General features: G+C 39.9%; 3 pseudogenes across 1 annotated transcript; 2 read left to right on the top strand and 1 right to left on the bottom strand.

Moving 5' to 3' along the window:
• The first annotated feature begins 1,125 nt into the window (after nucleotides 1-1,125).
• LOC149097359 (uncharacterized) lies at nucleotides 1,126-3,807 on the top strand (annotated as a pseudogene). The gene is made up of 3 exons (XR_016204181.1): nucleotides 1,126-1,367; nucleotides 2,140-2,409; nucleotides 3,440-3,807. The product of XR_016204181.1 is annotated as an uncharacterized LOC149097359 (transcript).
• Nucleotides 3,808-7,057: 3,250 nt separating this feature from the next.
• On the top strand, nucleotides 7,058-7,813 carry LOC149097358 (uncharacterized; annotated as a pseudogene).
• Nucleotides 7,814-10,666: 2,853 nt separating this feature from the next.
• LOC149097357 (uncharacterized) lies at nucleotides 10,667-14,538 on the bottom strand (annotated as a pseudogene).
• Nucleotides 14,539-17,893: the final 3,355 nt, after the last annotated feature.

Raw genomic sequence — 17,893 nt, 5'->3', positions numbered from 1 at the left:
AAGATTTCTTCGGAAATAGCGGAAGCGAATGATTTTATTGCTTTTAGAGGTAGACTGAGAAGGCTTTTTTGTCATAAGTTTGAACTGTACCTATAATTGTATTTATAACATTTTTATCATATTTAGATTGTATGCATTGAGTAAGGAATGTCCTCAGTGGGGATAGCCTTTGAAGTTTTCTTTTACATAATAAATTTTGATTGTATTGTGTTGCATGATACCTGAAATTAAAATATTTGAGAAACATGTGATGAAACCACTTAAGGTCATTCCACTGAAATAGAACCTGCACTGAGATTTTTGTCAAACTTTGCCTATTGACTGTTTGTATTGTAGGGACTTAAATTTGGAAATAAAAATGAGGCCGCTAGGAGTCCCCATGTTCGTTTAGGAGCAACAGCACCTTGTCTATACCCGATACAAATCCTTACAATAGCACGATGATTATAGTCACGATTGCTTGCTAAATTCACGTTTCCGACGATTGTTTCTTGCTCAACACTGAGAATTGGCCCATATTTATTTTACATGGAGAAATTTATTACTCAATTCAACACAACAGAAAAAAATGATAGGTCACCGTACTTGTTTTCGAGAAAATGACGATTCACCTCTATGGCGAGGTCCAGCCGCAAAGAAAAAACCGCCATTTTTTAATGCGCACGCGCTAATCACGCGTGAAATTATGCGCAGTAGGGATGCGCAATGCAATACTGGGGAATGACCTTAAGCCCACATGATGAGCTTCACCTTTGTGGCTCGTGACGTCAGCGAGCGCGTGAGCTATAAGAGACACAGCCTAATAACATAAAATGATTTGACTGGTCGGGTTCATGTCGCTGATGAAGATATGTCTACTTTCATCAGTTGTAAGAATAGTGTGTTAGCAGCAGTAGTGGTATTGTATCTGTTAGTTGTATTATTGTTATTATTATTATTTTTTTGGCCCTATTAGTAATATCGTTGGTTTTTAGAATTAACTCCTGTAAAAAAAGTTTGTTATATTGTTGATTGGTATTTTAATTTGTAATTTATAATTAGTGATAGATAGTGATGTAAGTAACTTTAGTTTTTTTTGTAAAACTGTACATAAAATGTAGTATCGCAATAAAAAAAAAAAAAGTTCCTGTCCGACAGCACAGAGGCCAATGCATCACTTGTCTTCATGATCAAGATGATGGCGAGAGTCTTTGTTCAGATGTTTTCTTTACTTATTTTGTTTCAAGCTGGAGACGTAACTCTCTCTGCGACTGTCAACGGACAGTGCGAATTGTGCAATCTAAACAACCAGCTGCTGGAGGAGGTAAACGATTTGAAGAAAGAACAAAGCGCAATAAAGGGTCTAATAGGACAGATCATAAGGCCAGGTGATGCGTGACCCAAGCTAAGTGAGGCTAACATCATAGAAGCAAACAAACAGACAAAGAAACAAACGAACGAACGACCTGCCAACGACAAAAAAGAAAAATATTTCTACTGCTACGCCGAAATTGTGCAAGGTGATAAAGTTATAGTCCAATGTTCAACCTAATACCAATTACGTCTCGTGGTTTTACAAAGTTTGCGGGATAGAATTTTGTTTCTGGCTTTCACGTGATATTAGCATTGTAATGCAGCAAGAGCAAGATTAATTACAAATTTATTTAGAAACGAAGCCACATCAGCCCTAGCCTGTTTTCAGGCAAATCCTCTATCTTAGTCGAATTGGACTAACAACAAACTTAACCCACATATGACACCGGGTCAGAATGGAAACCGGGCCATACTGGTCAGTGGTGAAAGGTGAGCACTCACTTCCACCGCTCCGGTCCCTGCTCCAGTTTTCTCCGCAAACCACAGAAGCGCGGTCAAAGTACGTGAATCTTAGCTGATGATACTCCGGTACAGCTGTTTCAGTTGCCAGGCAAGCACTGCATGATTTAAACGAAATTCTGTCGTAGCTTTGCATGGCTAAGTAGATAGGTCCGTAATGTTGTGGTGAGAATTAAACCAAACGCGAGAGGTGCAAATTACAGAACCGAAATGAAGATACGTAGATATCGATCAGCTGACTGGTACTTGAAACTGAACATCTGGTTAACGGAATGACAGTTTTTGGAAGTAGAAAGAAAACAGTTGCATCTCATTATTTTTCTTAAGCTTGCAAGTTCGACTTTGAAGATGGAATCGATGACTGGAAGAGGATTGGTACAGCGTTTAATAACCAGCCGACCTATGGTGATAACCCTACAGCTAGGAACAAAGGACAACCTGCGAGTCAACAAGGGGACTGGTGGATTGGAGGTTATGAAAACCCACCCTCCAAATCAGCTCCCGCCGGGACAATTCACGGACCATTACATCTCGTTCCTGATTGGTGGAGGCTGTGACATAAACACAATTCGTGCAGAACTGATCATCGACGACAAGGTATATATGCAGTATGTTTCTACTTTAAATCTGTGTGCATAATGGTATCTTTCATTACAATCAGCTACTTCATCGTCATTGACCAGACGCTGTTCACGTGGTACAATCTCGCGCTGGCACTATTTAAACCCTTACCGTGCCCTCTTGTCAAAATTAAATAATATTTAGCTCGCTTTACGAAAAGAATTTTTTTTTGATCATGACGCCGTCCGATTGTTTCTCAGAAACTTGAAAACAACGTAAATTCAAGGGAAGTGTATCACAAATGTGCTACAATATAAAAAGTTGCTAATTTTGCAATGTTGTTCAAGTAAACAAAAAAATCAAAAAATAAAAACGAAACAGAGGATTTCTGTCAAGAAAGTCCAAATTTGGCTTTACCCGTCCACTCAACTGGTTAAAATTTGAAATAAAGGTAGTCTTAAAGAGGGGTCTTCGAATTCTATTCTATTTCGCTTGGCTTAGCCGAATAGAAAAACAGTTCTATTATAATTAGAGGAGACAAGTGATACAACAAATAGTGGAGGGAGCCGCCAGCAATGATCGAGTTTATTTACAAGAATCTGAGACATGCCGCTGAATACAGGTTACAAGCAAAAAAATATAAGAAAATGTCACACGCTATTTTAAGCAACGATATAAACAATAAGGAAAAAACAGCCTCGAGTAAAGTGGTCGGCGTCAAGTGGTGTGATATTCACAAGGAGTGGTATATAAAGGCCTGATTTTATCCCAATGGGAACTAATACAAAGCAACCTAATTAAACACCTAAACGAAATACATATATTTAGCCAAGCCTGTGAACGTCTTTATCAGATACAAGTTTTGATAGACACTTTCACAGACCATTTCGAGCTTGCACAATTTGCACTAGGTGCTAAGGGATAGCTCCTTAAATATCACTTTCACGCACTCATCCTCATCGGGTCCATGAGGACTCTTGAGGCCGGGTAAATATCACGTACGTATGTATTTTTGAACGAGCAAAGCCTGAAATTTACAGTGTATTAAATCAGCTGCCTCTTTCAGGTTATCTACAAAGACACTGGTAGATGCAGTGAGACCATGACGAGTAAGACCTGGGATGTCGGGACTTTTATTGATCAACGCGCATACGTACGACTGGTTGACTCCAGTTCTGGTGGATGGGGTCACATCAACTTTGATGATTTGAGAGGCGGCATTAGCTGTGAATAAAACTGAAACAAAAGTTTTGCTTGGTTCCAAAGTCCAATACCATAATTAAACAATGGGAAGAAAATGGAAAGAACGATGCGTAGTTAAATCCGTTAGATTTAAAGGGAATCAGTTCTAAAGTCATTCAACGTTCTTTTAAGATATATAGTATTTGTGAGCTGTTTAAAGAGTGGGAAATAAATTTTATGACTTTGACGCTATTTTATGACTGCCCTAAATTACTTCTTTATAGCTTTATAAGTGTCCGGCAAGAAAGCGCCCAAGCTTTTTCGCGGCTGAATATGAAGGAAGAGAACCTCATGGACGAACATAGCCGAAGAAATTTCGATGGGCTAGAAAATGGCAAGGAAAAACAAATAAGCTGGACGGATTAGGCGAAGAACTAAATAATGTAAGGCTTACTCCAGTCTTGCCTGATCATAATAGGACCACTCATTAAAAACAAACAAACAAGCACACAAACAAACAAAACACAAGAATAATGATAATGATTAATCGAGATAGCTGTTGATCGAATTTCAACTGCCGAAATTTTAGCACTTAAACGTACGTTCAAACTAGTGAGCACCCTTACCACTCCTTTGGGGTTTCATTGACAATTCATCAACATAAATAAATGGCCTTCAGCCTCAACGGTACAGCATACAGATTGTTTTCTGGTTATGACGTCATACATGCATTACGCCACATGACCTCTTACGCCCGATATATCTTGGATTTCGTTATTTTCTTAGAAAAGAGGATTGATTTGTTTCTCAAAATGCGGGAAATCTCTCCAAAAATGAGTTTATTACTACTTAAATTCTTAGTGAGGCCACAGCCGAACCGAGTTACCAAAAAAGCTATAACCCAGAAAGTCTTCGTGAACAGAGTTAAGTCTTTATTTATTTATTTACTTCGTCACTCGAGATAACAAGACTATTAAATATACGTATAGGAGGGGGGTGGGTGTGTACTGTTTCGGAATGACTTCAATACAGTGGAAGCTGACCGGACTGATTCTCGTACGCTGAGAACTCTACTTACAGCTTCAGTTTGCAAAAACCCCTTTAGAACTTCCATACAGATTCTGTATTTTACTCATTATCGTAAGCGGCCGTGGACAGTTTGATTACGATTTAGACTTCCCTTTGTTTTGTTTTGTTTTGTTTTGTTTTTGGTTTTATTTTTGGTTTTTTTCAACTCCTGTGAGAGGATACTGAAAAGGAAATTCCGTCAGACACCTCATGGCCCCTGTACTAACTTAACTATGGCAACCTCTAGTGGACGCTTATGTGAACCATTCTCGTAAGCAGCCAGCTCCAGTTACGGACACTTTTTTGCGTCCTGAGGGCATCCGCTTATAAGAACCTCACACTATATAGCTGAAACCTTAGCTTTAACATCCTCCCTCCCAAAGTAACAAAATTGATTTTTCTTCCTTTTCATCCTTCCTTCCGGCTTACAAAGATGAAGATATTAGATGTAGGAAACAGTCCGAGAGGAAACTGCACCTCCGTATCTATATAGAAAGAGGAACCCATAGGAACTAAATCGTTCATTGAAGATTATTTTATGTATTCACTGAGTCTTCAAGATCAACACCAACTTGCAAAATTGTTTCCACGTATACTGGAATAGCCTGCAATTTTGGAATCAAGTGAAGTGTATTTCCGCTTAGAAGATTTGAGTCGAGTATTTGAACCGGAAATCGTGAAATGCTTTGGCCCACCTAAAAATTATATAAAGGTACAAATGGTGTGTATAAGAGAAAAACGTTCCAAAGGCGATATAATATGAGACACTGAACTGTCATGAGTCCACACATGCTTTAAAAATATCATGGTCTACAATGTATCTTTTTGGTTTGAATTTCGCTTGAAGGGCTGCTTCCCGAAACAGGAAGGAAATGGGATGTGTCAGCCGCGAGCTACGTAACGAGCAGAAAAAACTAAAAAGTAGTAACATACAATGATTGGATTGGTTTTATATGCCACTGACGGTAGCATATGTAGTTTAGCTTTTCACAATTTTTTTGTCGTTAGATTATTAAGCAAAGCCTGATTTCTTTCTCAGGATGTAAAGCACTTTTATTTTGTTACAACAGATCAGCCGATAATGGCATACACCTTTTTGACTTTTTTTGTCATGGTTTTTGTTGTATTTGTTGTTGTTGTTTTGCAACAACCTCTTTTTTATTGTGAATACTAAGCCTCAGCCTGAGAGTTAATCGCTTTTGACAGATTACGAAAGGACACGGTGAACTCTGATAAAATGTACAACTTGAATTTATTAACAAAATGCTTTTAGAGCCCATATGTGAACATAAAGAATGCAAGCATGGTTAACCCCCCGTAGGGTACTTCCTTATATATGGGCTATATAGGTATGTGCGGCCCCAAAGGGTATGGGTTTTGCACTCTAGCTTTCATATGCGTATGTTTTTAAGAAGAAGCTACTTTTTCATCATTATCGAAAAGAAAATCACCAAAAGCCCTTCACAAATTATGTTTACGGTAATTTAACATTCGTCTGAACTAGGGAACTAATTATAACACAGGTCTGAAACAGGGTTTTGATTTAACAGTCAGGTCATGAATAGGGTTTCCAATTTCTGGTCAGGTCATAAATAGGGTAGGGAATATCGCAGATTTTGGTCATAAATAAGGTAAGGGTTTTGGGAAGCGGGCGGTACACCCCCACCCAATTTTTCTGAGAATGACTCCCCCCGCCCTCCCCCCCGCCCTCCCCCCTCCCCTCGGGGGGGTTAACCGTAGAACCGGCTTCGGTTGTATCGTTGTCGGTATTCTATTTGAGTTTATAACAAAAATGCTAAAAGCAGGAAAAGAAGATAGGAAGTCCGTGTTGGGAAGGAAAGACAGTGTTCTGCTAAAATCTCGTGTATCGTATCATTTGCAATAAACGGTCACGCCACTGCGAACATTTTAACCGGAAATCCGTTTGCTCCTTTGGCCCACTTATTGTAGAAACTTTTGCAACTCAGGAACTTATAAACACTGTTTAAACGAAGAAGGTTTTCTAAAGGTGGTATGTGGAACTTGCACCTCGTATAATGCCCAAAAATAGAAGATACGAGAAATATACAAAGCAACCACTTTTAGCGCACAAAAGCTTATCAGTTCATGGTTTATCATTTTGGTTTGCTGCTTGCAGAAACAGGAAAGAAACAAGAGAGATCAGTCGGCACGCGAGCTATGAAACAGGCAAAAAAAAAAAAAATAAATGACGTAAAATAACTCAATAAGAGTTGTCTTTTATGGCGCGTTTTCAGGGTCAAAATTAAAAACTAACTTTTCCACCTTTCCTTACCTGCTAAGTAAAATGTCTGTCATTTCCTGTCTTTGAAATTAGACAGTACGCATCTCTTTTAACCTCCGAAACAATACATTCCGCGTTTCCTGAATACTAAAATCATAACATCCGGCACATTTTGACCTTTGAGCAAAATTCTCCGCGTTTCCTGACTTCTCTCGAATTTTAAGTCCGGCATGTTCTGACTTTCAATGTAATTAGTTACCAAATGTCGTAATACTTAGTTTAAATATCTCAACGTAACATCCCATACTGACACCTGACAAGACTTCAACAGGACACAGTTAGTGAAGATGTGGCTGATTATGTTCTGTTCCGACTGGAACAAATTTCTCGCCATTTGGTTCGACTTGCTGACAACATGCAGGTGTTTGATACAGTTCGACCCTCACTCGCCACTGTGACGCGAATGTTGTCGGAGGTAGAGCGGAATTGGTATTATTCCTCCCCAGCAGTAGCAAACCAGCCTAGAACGGTTGGGCGTCCTAGGTTTGAGATTCCACGGTAGCAGCTACAATATCTTGCCGATTATGAAATCAACTTACCCGACATGTCCAGAGCCCTTGGTGTGAGTGAGAGTACCATAAAAAGACGTATGCGGGAGTACAATATCTCCATTACCGACAGGACGACAACCATTAGTGATGATGACCTTGATAACATTGTAAGATCCTTTCATAGGGATTTTCCAAATGCGGGATGTCGGAGGATCCAATCGCAGCTAGTGTTGCGCAATATAAATGTGCCCCAGCTGAGACCCGAGAATGCATGCAAAGAACGGATCCGGAGGGACTTGCAGTGAGATGGCTATTTCTTACACCAAGAGCTGTGTACTGTGTTAGTGGGCCACTTGCACTATGGCACATAGACGGGAATCATAAATTGATCAGGTGAACCTTATTCGTAATTGATTATAAATAAAATTTATTCAGATTTATTGCGCCTAGTTTCTAATACAGGTGGTTGTTGGTTAGTCTCCTTTCCAGCCGGTTTTTTTTTTGTTTTTTTTTTTGGGGGGGGGGGGGTGTGGGAGGTATGTCACGCAACGCTCTCTCCAAAGAAGCGTTGCGTGACACCCAAAAAACGGATACGAAGGAGACTAGTTGTTGGTAGTGAGGATAGAGTCCATGAAAGGACAGCAAAGTATGGACTCCTGTATTTTTAAGTTTCAGATGGAAGATTGTAGTGCATGGTGGAGTTGATGGATACACAAGATTTCCTGTATATCTTAGGGCTGGAACAAAGAATACCGCAGCTACTGTTCTTGGCCTTTTCCAACAAGCAGTGGCAGAATATGGACTCTCCTCAAGGAATTTTTAGTAAACCCTTGTTAAAATAAAGTTTACAGTAGCCTCCAACAAAATCACTTTTCAGTCATCAAAATGCTTCTCAAGACAAATAGATTTTCAAATTTTCCACGGTCTTCACCCCATGTGTCGTACACGCAACATATGAAAGTTGCAAGCGATGTTTCCGTTTCAGCCCTTTTTTTATCAAGATAGGCTAAATTAAGGTAAGAAATCACTCCAGCTATTTCGTCAAATATATATTCCACTAGTTTTTTAGTTATTCTCGATGCTGATTTATTATCTGATATTTCGTTGCGTGCGTTGTCTCTAGTCGCCAACCGCGAGTCAACAAGGGGACTGGTGGATTGGAGGATACGACAACAGACCCCCCAAACTAGCTCCCGCCGGAAAAATTCAAAGACACGGACCCCAAGGAACTCTTGCTTCCCCGCGCTTCGCCATCACGGCTAAATATATCTTTTACCTGATTAGCGGAGGGTGCGATATAAAGACAGTTCGTGCAGAGTTGATTGCCGACAAAAAGGTAGGCAGTATATTTAAGTAATAAACCACTCTTTCTATGGGTTTACGGGCGCAATAAGCGAAGCGGGATTTTGGGAGAACACGAGAAAAGCTTGTAAATCACGAGCCGTTAGGCTTGAACGGGATTCGTATCTTTCTCTGCATTTCAAATATATGTTCTTTCATATACTCACTTGTATCTACACCATCTACGGGTATATTACGAACTCACAATGTGACCAGCTCCCAGTTGGCTTGACAGCTCAGTTGGTAGAGCACTGTACCGGTATCGCAGAGGTTATGGGTTCGAATCCCGTTCAAGCCTGAATTTTTTCAGGCTTAATTTCACGACTGCTTAAGTTGTGTGTATAACAGCGATGATCAATATTGTTTCCATATCTTTCTCCGCAGTTCAAATATGATCTTTCATATATTCACTTGTACAATCTGTAGTCTTGATGATGGAGACGGATAAACAGTTGCTTCCTTTGACTTAAACAAGGCATGTACACTACTTCGAAACTTCCCATTAACCCTTCGTCGTTTGCCACAACTTTCCGGAATGTAGACAAATTTGGAGGTGATCATTCGAAAAAACCCCGCTTTCCTGTCATTCGACATTCAGCTCTTAAAGTGAACAACACCCGACGAGATTGCCCGCCTTGTTATAACCCCGCTTCGTTTAGATGTAACTGAAATGTCCGCCGGATTGAAGCATTAAATAAAACAGTTATTCAATTAGCCCTGTCCAGCTAGAAGGGATGCGAATTTGTATTGGTGCTTGTCATATGCTATCAAATAGACTGCAACTATCACGAGATACCGATCATTTAGTGGTAATTCAGGGTGTGTCTAAAAGTGTAAAGTAAATGACTTCCCGCCGGTCATCATTGCTGTTACTACTACCCGAGTGGTGGTAAGCTGTATTGCACAGCTCAGCAAACTATCTCGGGGCTGCAAATCGCCGCAAATGTTGATAAATTCATAATTTACACTGCAAAACCACTCGGCAATGTAAAGTTTATTCTTTTTAAGAAAATTAATTTGTTCTGTCAGACGCCAGGCTTCAGATGATTCATGATCATTCGGGGAGCTGCACTGGGGAGGCAAAGGAACGTCAAAAAACGTGAACGACGCAGCAAAACTTAGCAATGAGGGTAAAGTTTTATTCTTTTGAACTCGGTTTATTTCAAGGATGTAAAGTTTCTTTATTTACAAATTAAGCAGTTCCGTTGGTCGGTAAGCTTTGACTTATTTATGAGAAAAGTAGCAAACTTCGCTGCAATGTATTTTAGACTTACCAAAAGTCATATTTACCAAGATTCATTTACTAAGACACCACGCCGGAGAAATTAGAAAAAGGTGTTTTCACTCTGAAAACGAATCAACTGTTTTCCGTCCGCAGTACACCGAAGAAATTTGAAAACGTAACAATCACCGAACATTTTGGATTTTGTCTGAGGAAAACTCAGACAGGGAAATCTCAAGATTAGCGTGATGTCATGGTTTTCGAAAAGCTTCGTTTTCAAAATGTTTTCCGTTTACACTAAAACGCAAAGCCGTCGCTCTCAAATTCCTCCGTTAGAAGAATGTTTTTGAAAAGCTCCGATTTCGTTATGGATGAGTGTGGACGGTACGTAGGCGTAACCGTAGAAATAAAGCTGCGTTTTCAAATTTCTTCGGCGTAGTGTGGACAGGGCCTCAAAAAAAGTTTGCTTCATTTGTCAGTTGTTATTGACAACAAAGAACGAAATCCAAACCACTTGAAACAAGGACACCCAACAAGAAAATTTGTCAGAATTCACGGCCAGGACATAAAGCACGAATAGGTATTTCTAAAAACTATTTCTAGTAGCTGGCAAATTTATAATTGTTCCTTTTTTCGCAGTAAAAATGTCTGAGTGTGTTCTTTCCATAATTTTTTTCTTCAGGGCGATATCAACCCCTTTAGTAGGCGGAGGTGCTCGGCGAGGTGAGGGATTCAGATAGTCAAACATGTTTCAACCAGCCATCAAGTACAGCCTACGGGAGATATTCACTTTCCATCAAGTTAAGTTCGAGGGTGAGTGTCCTTGCATTGTAGCTGGGGAAGGGATGTTTCAAGCTAAGAAAGAGACCCGTTGCATGTAAATAATGATAATAAATAAATAATGTAAATAGTTTCTCTATGAACGAAAATAGTTTTAGTTTTGATCACACGTAATGTCGCCTTTCAAGACGTCGAAGTTGATGTGACCCCATGAGGCCGAGCTGACGTCAATCAGTCTTACGCGTGCGCGTTGACCAATAAAGGCATCGACATCCCAAGTCTTACGAGTCATTGTCTCATTGCAACTGCCGGTCTCGCTTCTGACAGCCTGCAAAAATAGCAGATATATATGGTTAGGCCCTCATTCAAAACATATACACGCAGCTGAGCGAGACCTTAAATAAATCGCGAGAAAAAAAAAATGGCCGCGTGAAATCCTGGGTGCGAGACACGCGTGCTTCTCGCGGTTTTCTTTCGCGTCACGCACGACGGGCCAAGCGAAAGAGAAACTGCTCGTAGTGTAAATTGACGTGGTGATGGCGGAGGCGCAATGGCCTCATGGTTAATGCGCTCGCCTGCGCCGGATCGAGCAGTCCCGGTTCGACCCCTGGCCAGGGATATTGTGCTGTGTTCTTAGCCAAGAAACTTTTCTCTCACAATGCCTCTCACCATCCGCCAAACTTAGTGCTGGGAGTAACCCTGCAATGGACTAGCATCCCATCCTGGGGGTGGAGGGAATAGAAATACTCCTATTCTCCTCATGCGGCAGAAACCGAGATAAGCTCCGGCCTGATACGCCACTTGCCTCGTATACAGACTTACCTCAACGCGGTGGTCAGGTTTACGCGTTTTAATAGGGGACTTAGGATTTGAGCACGAGATCGAGTACGACGATAACGACTTTTCAATTCAAGTTTTCAGGCTTCGCATCATCACATCACATAGCCATCTCATCTCATGCGCTACCCTCTCTTCCCAAAACCACCATGAAGAGCGAAAGCTCTGGAAAGGTCAATGGTTTTAAATTCAAAAATCGTAGTCGTACTCAATCTTGTACTCGTAATACTCAGTAACTACATAGTACTGATTCACAAACTCACTTGGATTAGGTCGTTATGACCGAGGGAGGGAGAGCGCTACAAAAGACAACCCCTGGCCAGCTATAGAGGGCAAATAGATCGACCCACCACGTACAAAGCAAGACGACAAAACATAGAAAAAAAGCAACAACAACAACCCATGCTCAGACATAATTCTACATAGCATATCAGGTAACTATAGCAATAATACAACGTATTATTATAATAACTCGAGTGATTATAGAAAATTTCGCGCTCTCATTGGTCGAGAATGGTGTCATATTTCGCTATATTCACCTCCGACTAATTTTCAAAATGGCCGCCTCGCGCTTTTTCGATGTCTCTGAAGAAGAAATGAATATACGGAAAGAAAATGCTATTCCGAGAAACACAAAACGTACAACAAAGTTCGGAGTAACACTTTTCAAAGGTAAGGTGTGAAAATTATGCGAAATATTACAAAGAAATCATTTGAATTCCCGTGAAAATATCGCTTATGTCGATACGCAAGAGTACATCAAAGCAACTATTAAATTTTCGCAACGCTTTATCTATATACTTTATTTATCTAACAGAACGGTTTCAAAAACAAACCGAATTTACCACTGACTTTGAGACAATTTTAGCTTCCTTTTCGGCTTTTTCCTAGGGGCAGAACGTTTTAAAACGCGCGAAAAACACTTGCCGTTTTTGAACATGTTATGTATTAAGCCATGTGATCTATACGCGTAGTTGTTCTTTGACATGTGGACAAAGAAAATTCAACAGTTTTTGGTCAATCCTTTGTTTAGTTATTTCTATAATCACCTGAGTAATTATACTAAAACAATTATCCGCCTCATGCTCGTGAATATTCAGCAATATTAATAGATTCACTGCGCCGTCGGCCTTTAACTGTTAATTTTAATTATTAAAATAACACACTTAAGAGTGCTTACAACTCAAAACAACTCGGTGGCTCCCATTTTTTAAAATCGAATTGTGATTAGGCTTGTCCCGATTGTGCTCGTAAAATGCAGTAAAATTTCTCACTGGAATGCTAAAAAGTTGTTTAAAAATTGCTAAAAATTCAAAGAGTTGCTACCTAAATTTCAAACGTTGCTACCTAAATTTCTTGATATATTTATAGAAAGCTCAATTAGAAGCTTCATTTTGCGGTCGGGAAAGAAAAGCTTGCAACTTGGCTTTAAAGAGTTGCTTGCAAATATGGGCAAAATTTAAGAACATTCTTGAGTCTAACGGAACAAAACACATGGTTCATTTGACGTCTTGCCTAAACCTATGTTTTGCTTAAAAGTTGCTCAGAAAGGCAAAATTTGCTCGAAGTTGCTAGAACCGCAAAAAGTTGCTCCAAACGCCAAAAGTTGCTCAAAAGATGCCAAACACAATCGAAACAAGCCTAAATGTGATAAGCATGTCAAGATAAATTTTTCATTAGGAGAGTTTTAATTAATAACATGCCTACCTGATTGTTAATGACTAACTCTGCACGAATAGTGTGTAGATCACAGCCAGCGCCAGTAAGAAACGAAACTTCTTCTCCCGTGGTATTAAAGAATGGGGAGGTAAGAGTACCCTGGAGCCCGTCTCCTTGAATTTCCCCGGCCGGTGTTTCTTTAGAGGGTCACATTTCAAACCCTCCGATCCACCAGACCCCTTGTTGATTGACAGGTTGTCGACGTCCTCTGTTCCGAGCTGTAGGGTTATCACCATAGGTCGGCTGGCTGTTAAACGCTGTACCAGTCTTATTCCAGTCATGGATTCCATCTTCGAAATCGAACCTACATGCTTTGAAAAGGCAAAGTATAGAAAAGGATATTGTTAGCACAGTCAGGTTTAGCTCCCTGTTTAGCTAAAGGTTAGGTGAACTCTTGCTCCGGTGTGGTAAAAACCGTTATTAAGGATTTTAAGCAAACCACAACGGCTGACAGCCGCAACGGGAAAATACGCTCACTCAATAGTACAATAGCTTATGCACCCTTGAGGGTTAGAGCTCATCACAAGATTGGCAACACTACATCGTTTTCGAAAACCTTGATATTCGTACCTTCACAGTGAGTCCCACCAAACCCCGGTCTGCAAACACAGTGGCATGTGTTTCTTTCAAAGTCTTTAGGAACACATGCGCTGTTGCCTTTACACGGGTTGTCTTAGATAGATAGATAGATAGATAGATAGATAGATAGATAGATAGATAGATAGATAGATAGATAGATAGATAGATAGATAGATGGAAACTTTATTAAGAATGTCATCAACCACCTAGCTGGGGAAAAACTCCCCTACTAATACGGGGACATAACAAAAACGAGTTAAATTAGAAAAAAAAAAAAAAAACCTATAGCTATTTACGTTGACTTGGCATGGATGCTGAAAATAAACAAAAAATATTAAGAGCACAGCAATTCTGTTGATAATTTTAAAAGCCTTATTCCATGAGCTTCCGTAGATAGCCTCAGAGTACACGTATTCGTACGCCGAGGTATGCAATATAAAAACGCGATCTAACTAGAACAAGTGTATGTGTGCACCGAACTTATAATTAATAGCCACTCAAGTCAGTCGAAGACAGATGAACAGAACACATATAATGACTGGTCGTCGAGTTTGCAAATTAAAGTTCAGTGACGTGAAAACATTAATGTTAAATTATCACATGGCAAGAGCTTGCAACCCTATTAAGCGTACTGCATTACCCATTAGATCCATAGCCTTTGAGTGGATCTTAGTAGGTGAGGATCGTGGACGGAGAATACCACCTCACCAAAAAGATCTCGGGCAATATTCTTCCCTCACAGCACTCCCGTTAGGTGAATAAAAATGTACAAAATTTTACTAAGAATAATTTAGTCTATCTCTCCTTCCATTTACCCTTGACTTAAAATACTTTGTGATTTATTGCACATCCAGCAAACGCAAATTCGTTAATTAAAACCGAACTGTGTCCAAAATTTGGTTCTGTTGCCATTTTTAGCTCCGTAAATAAACCTGATAAACTATATGTTTCCACAAAATTCTTTGATTCAGGGCTTGATTTGATTTGGTCGTCAGAGACTCGAGAAACTGATGTGGACATTGAAGGGAGACGAGGAGGACCAGCACAAATATCTGTAACGGACTTCTCGTCAGGTCTATATTTTTCACTGATCGATATCGCCAAAAATATTTTAAGGCACGTTTAAGACATGTGCAGCAGAATTATAAAGTGAGCTGGGCAACACAGTGTTTATATTTTCTTTCATTCACTCAACAGCGGCAATGCGAATAATATCGATTTACCTTAGAGAGAATGGCGAATGTAACACCTTCTTTTTCGTGAAAATTTGTATTTTCTTTGATCATAGAGATGTCGTGTTTGTTCAACTCACATGCCCCTCTACCATCATTCTTGGAAGACAGCTTGAAGTTTGTAGAAGTGCACCACGCTGTTCTCATACATGAATGACTGCACGATAACAAACTGGGTGACTCAAAGCTTTCAACAACGTGGCCGTTAAGTCGTTTATTTTCGTTAGTCGCAAAAAAAACCCGAACGAGAGGATGTGCGGTCTTTTTGGTCATGGAAGACGTCGGTTTTCTTCATCGCTTGAAAAAAGGTAAACAAAAGAACGTATTTATCCTTCATCGCAAACAAATGATAATGTGAAATGAGAGGTTTAATCAGTTTTTCGCCTTGGTTGAACGGTTTTTCGTAGCCGCTGCGATTGGTCATCTCCGATTGGGCTGTTGTCCAGAAGTGGGTTTCTCTCCTGTATTCCTCGTAATCTCACGGCAGCTGGTTTTCACGGCATCTGGTCTATTTTGCCGAAATCCCAGTTAGAAGGGCTGATGTCACAGTATGATAAAGGGTTATTATGGCGTACATATATCTGGCACCAAAAGGCTCTGGAGTCACACTATGAGATACTGAAACTTTCTGTTACTCTGGGTATCTCTATGATATGCAAGAATATTTAAATTTCTCCATTTTCATGATGTGTTATTTGAAAGCTACTTTACAGTTTATACGTTGTCGTTTTCGCGTCCTCTCACAGTTTGGGAACAAATCATAAATATCAAATAGCTTTTGTTCTCCTGTCATGTTAATATCTAGAAATAGCAGCCACTCTTCTGCAAGTCCCGCTGTTAATGATTTATGTCATAATAAAACTGATGTTTAATCGCTGATCAAAATTGCTTCCTGAGAAGATTTGTTTTATGATAAATAAATTTCCAGCCTCTTAGCATAAACAAAAAAGCAAATCACCATATTTTCATCATGCCAAAAATATTGCGACTGCAGCCAATACGATCGAAAAGACTAAACGGGTCTTATTTAAACTGGCACATCGAACTCAATCCAACTCAATGAAATAATGCAAAACATCAGTGCAGTCACTGGTCAAGTAATATTAATTTTAGCATTGGTTCATTATTGATAAGTGTGTCTAAATAGGCCATTTCAGAATTTCCTTTAGCCACTTTCTCAAAGCGAGTCTTGGTGCCCATCCTTTCAAATGAAACTGAGATTTCATTCCCAGGCGAATTAAACTCATTTTCACATGAATGGTTATAGCCCAGGCCTCGCTTCGATAGCGACGCGTAGATCAACTCGGAAATGGGCTATTAAAAATTTCCTCCTGTGCTAGATGTGAATTTCTTTTTTTTCTTGCGTTTTGGTTTTTATTTGGTATTAAGAAAGACATATAGGGGCTACCAGGCGAAAAATTTAAGCCGGTTATGAACTTGACATATTCCAAATGCATTCTCGGTATTAGACTGGAACTAGTTTGCAATTGAGGCTCGTGCGGGTGAATGTATCCTTAAAACGAGGCTAATGTCATTTACATTTGAAAGGACTCCCCGCAGTAGCCTCAGTTGCAAGCTAGTTCCAGTCTTTCACCGAGAATACGAATATGGCCTATAAAGTGTTTTCACTCAAGTGGCTAGCAGCCATGCAAATTTATTGGAACTAAAGAAAGTTTTACTTAAGAAATGAGTTCAACTCCTACATGATTGTTTTGGTACACCAATATGGCCGCCGTTACATTGTTTTGGAACACCAATATGGCTGACGGAACGTCATGTGAAAATGCTCTATTGACAAGGAACGTTCACGGCTTTCAAGGAAAATGTTATTCTGATACATTTTGAAAAATTGATAATGAAAAAAAAACCTTGACGTCGCACTTTCTGGAAGTTGAGATCAAATCATCAGTATTTGTTAATTTCAAGCGAGGAACGAGGTTGTAACTTGCCCTGCTTTTACTGAGCAGCTAAACTAATCATGATGTTTGTAATCGCATTAGCTTTTAAAACATAAAATGGCTCAAAAACCTTTGTTCTCTACTATACCATTCATAGCTCGTTCAGATCCTCTCCCATTTGAATTTCGTTTTCTCGGATCCGGACCTTGAGCACGAAACAGAGCGATGTTCGCTGTTTTACAAAGATCAGTTTGTAAATTTGCCAACTATTAACAAAATACTCTTAGACTACATTTTTCGCCCTAAATACCATAATTTTAATCGTTGGTGTTAAGTTACAATATAATTGACTTAACTTTCGCATCACCATTGAATCTAAAAAACGACCATAAATTCGTTCCAAATGCTCCAAGGGCCTCGAAATTCCGCTTACATCACGGACGATAGTTTTTCTTTGGCAGCGGCGGAACTAGGGGAGGGGCCCGGGGGTCTCCCCCGCCCCCATTTTGGGTTATAATAAGACGAAATCACAGAAGGAAGAAAAGCCGGCAGGGCAAGGAAAACAAAACTACCCCCTCCCCGCCATCCCTTCGCTCAAGGTCTGGAGCCGGCACTGTTTGGGTTCCTGTCCTTCATCCGAGGTTTATCTACACTGATATGGACTTAAAGGCCGCTAATTATAGCAAAAATGTTCCAATGAGAGTCATCGGATGAAGCGTTTATAAGCGATGGTCGCGTTATCAATATGTTCAAATTACTCGCACTCGGGGTGAGTGAACGGATATTTGCTCCAACTAACATTATAAGTGTAAAAAATGGGGTTGACAGGCGTACACGCCTATTGTAGTTTGGGACATTTATACATTAAC

The sequence above is a fragment of the Orbicella faveolata genome, unplaced genomic scaffold (genome assembly GCF_042242905.1).
Source record: "Orbicella faveolata isolate gen_17 unplaced genomic scaffold, um_ofav_v1 contig_47, whole genome shotgun sequence".
NCBI classification, from domain to species: Eukaryota; Metazoa; Cnidaria; class Anthozoa; order Scleractinia; family Merulinidae; genus Orbicella; species Orbicella faveolata.
Note: the sequence above shows the minus strand (reverse complement) of the source record. Positions and strands in the feature narration are given on the sequence as shown.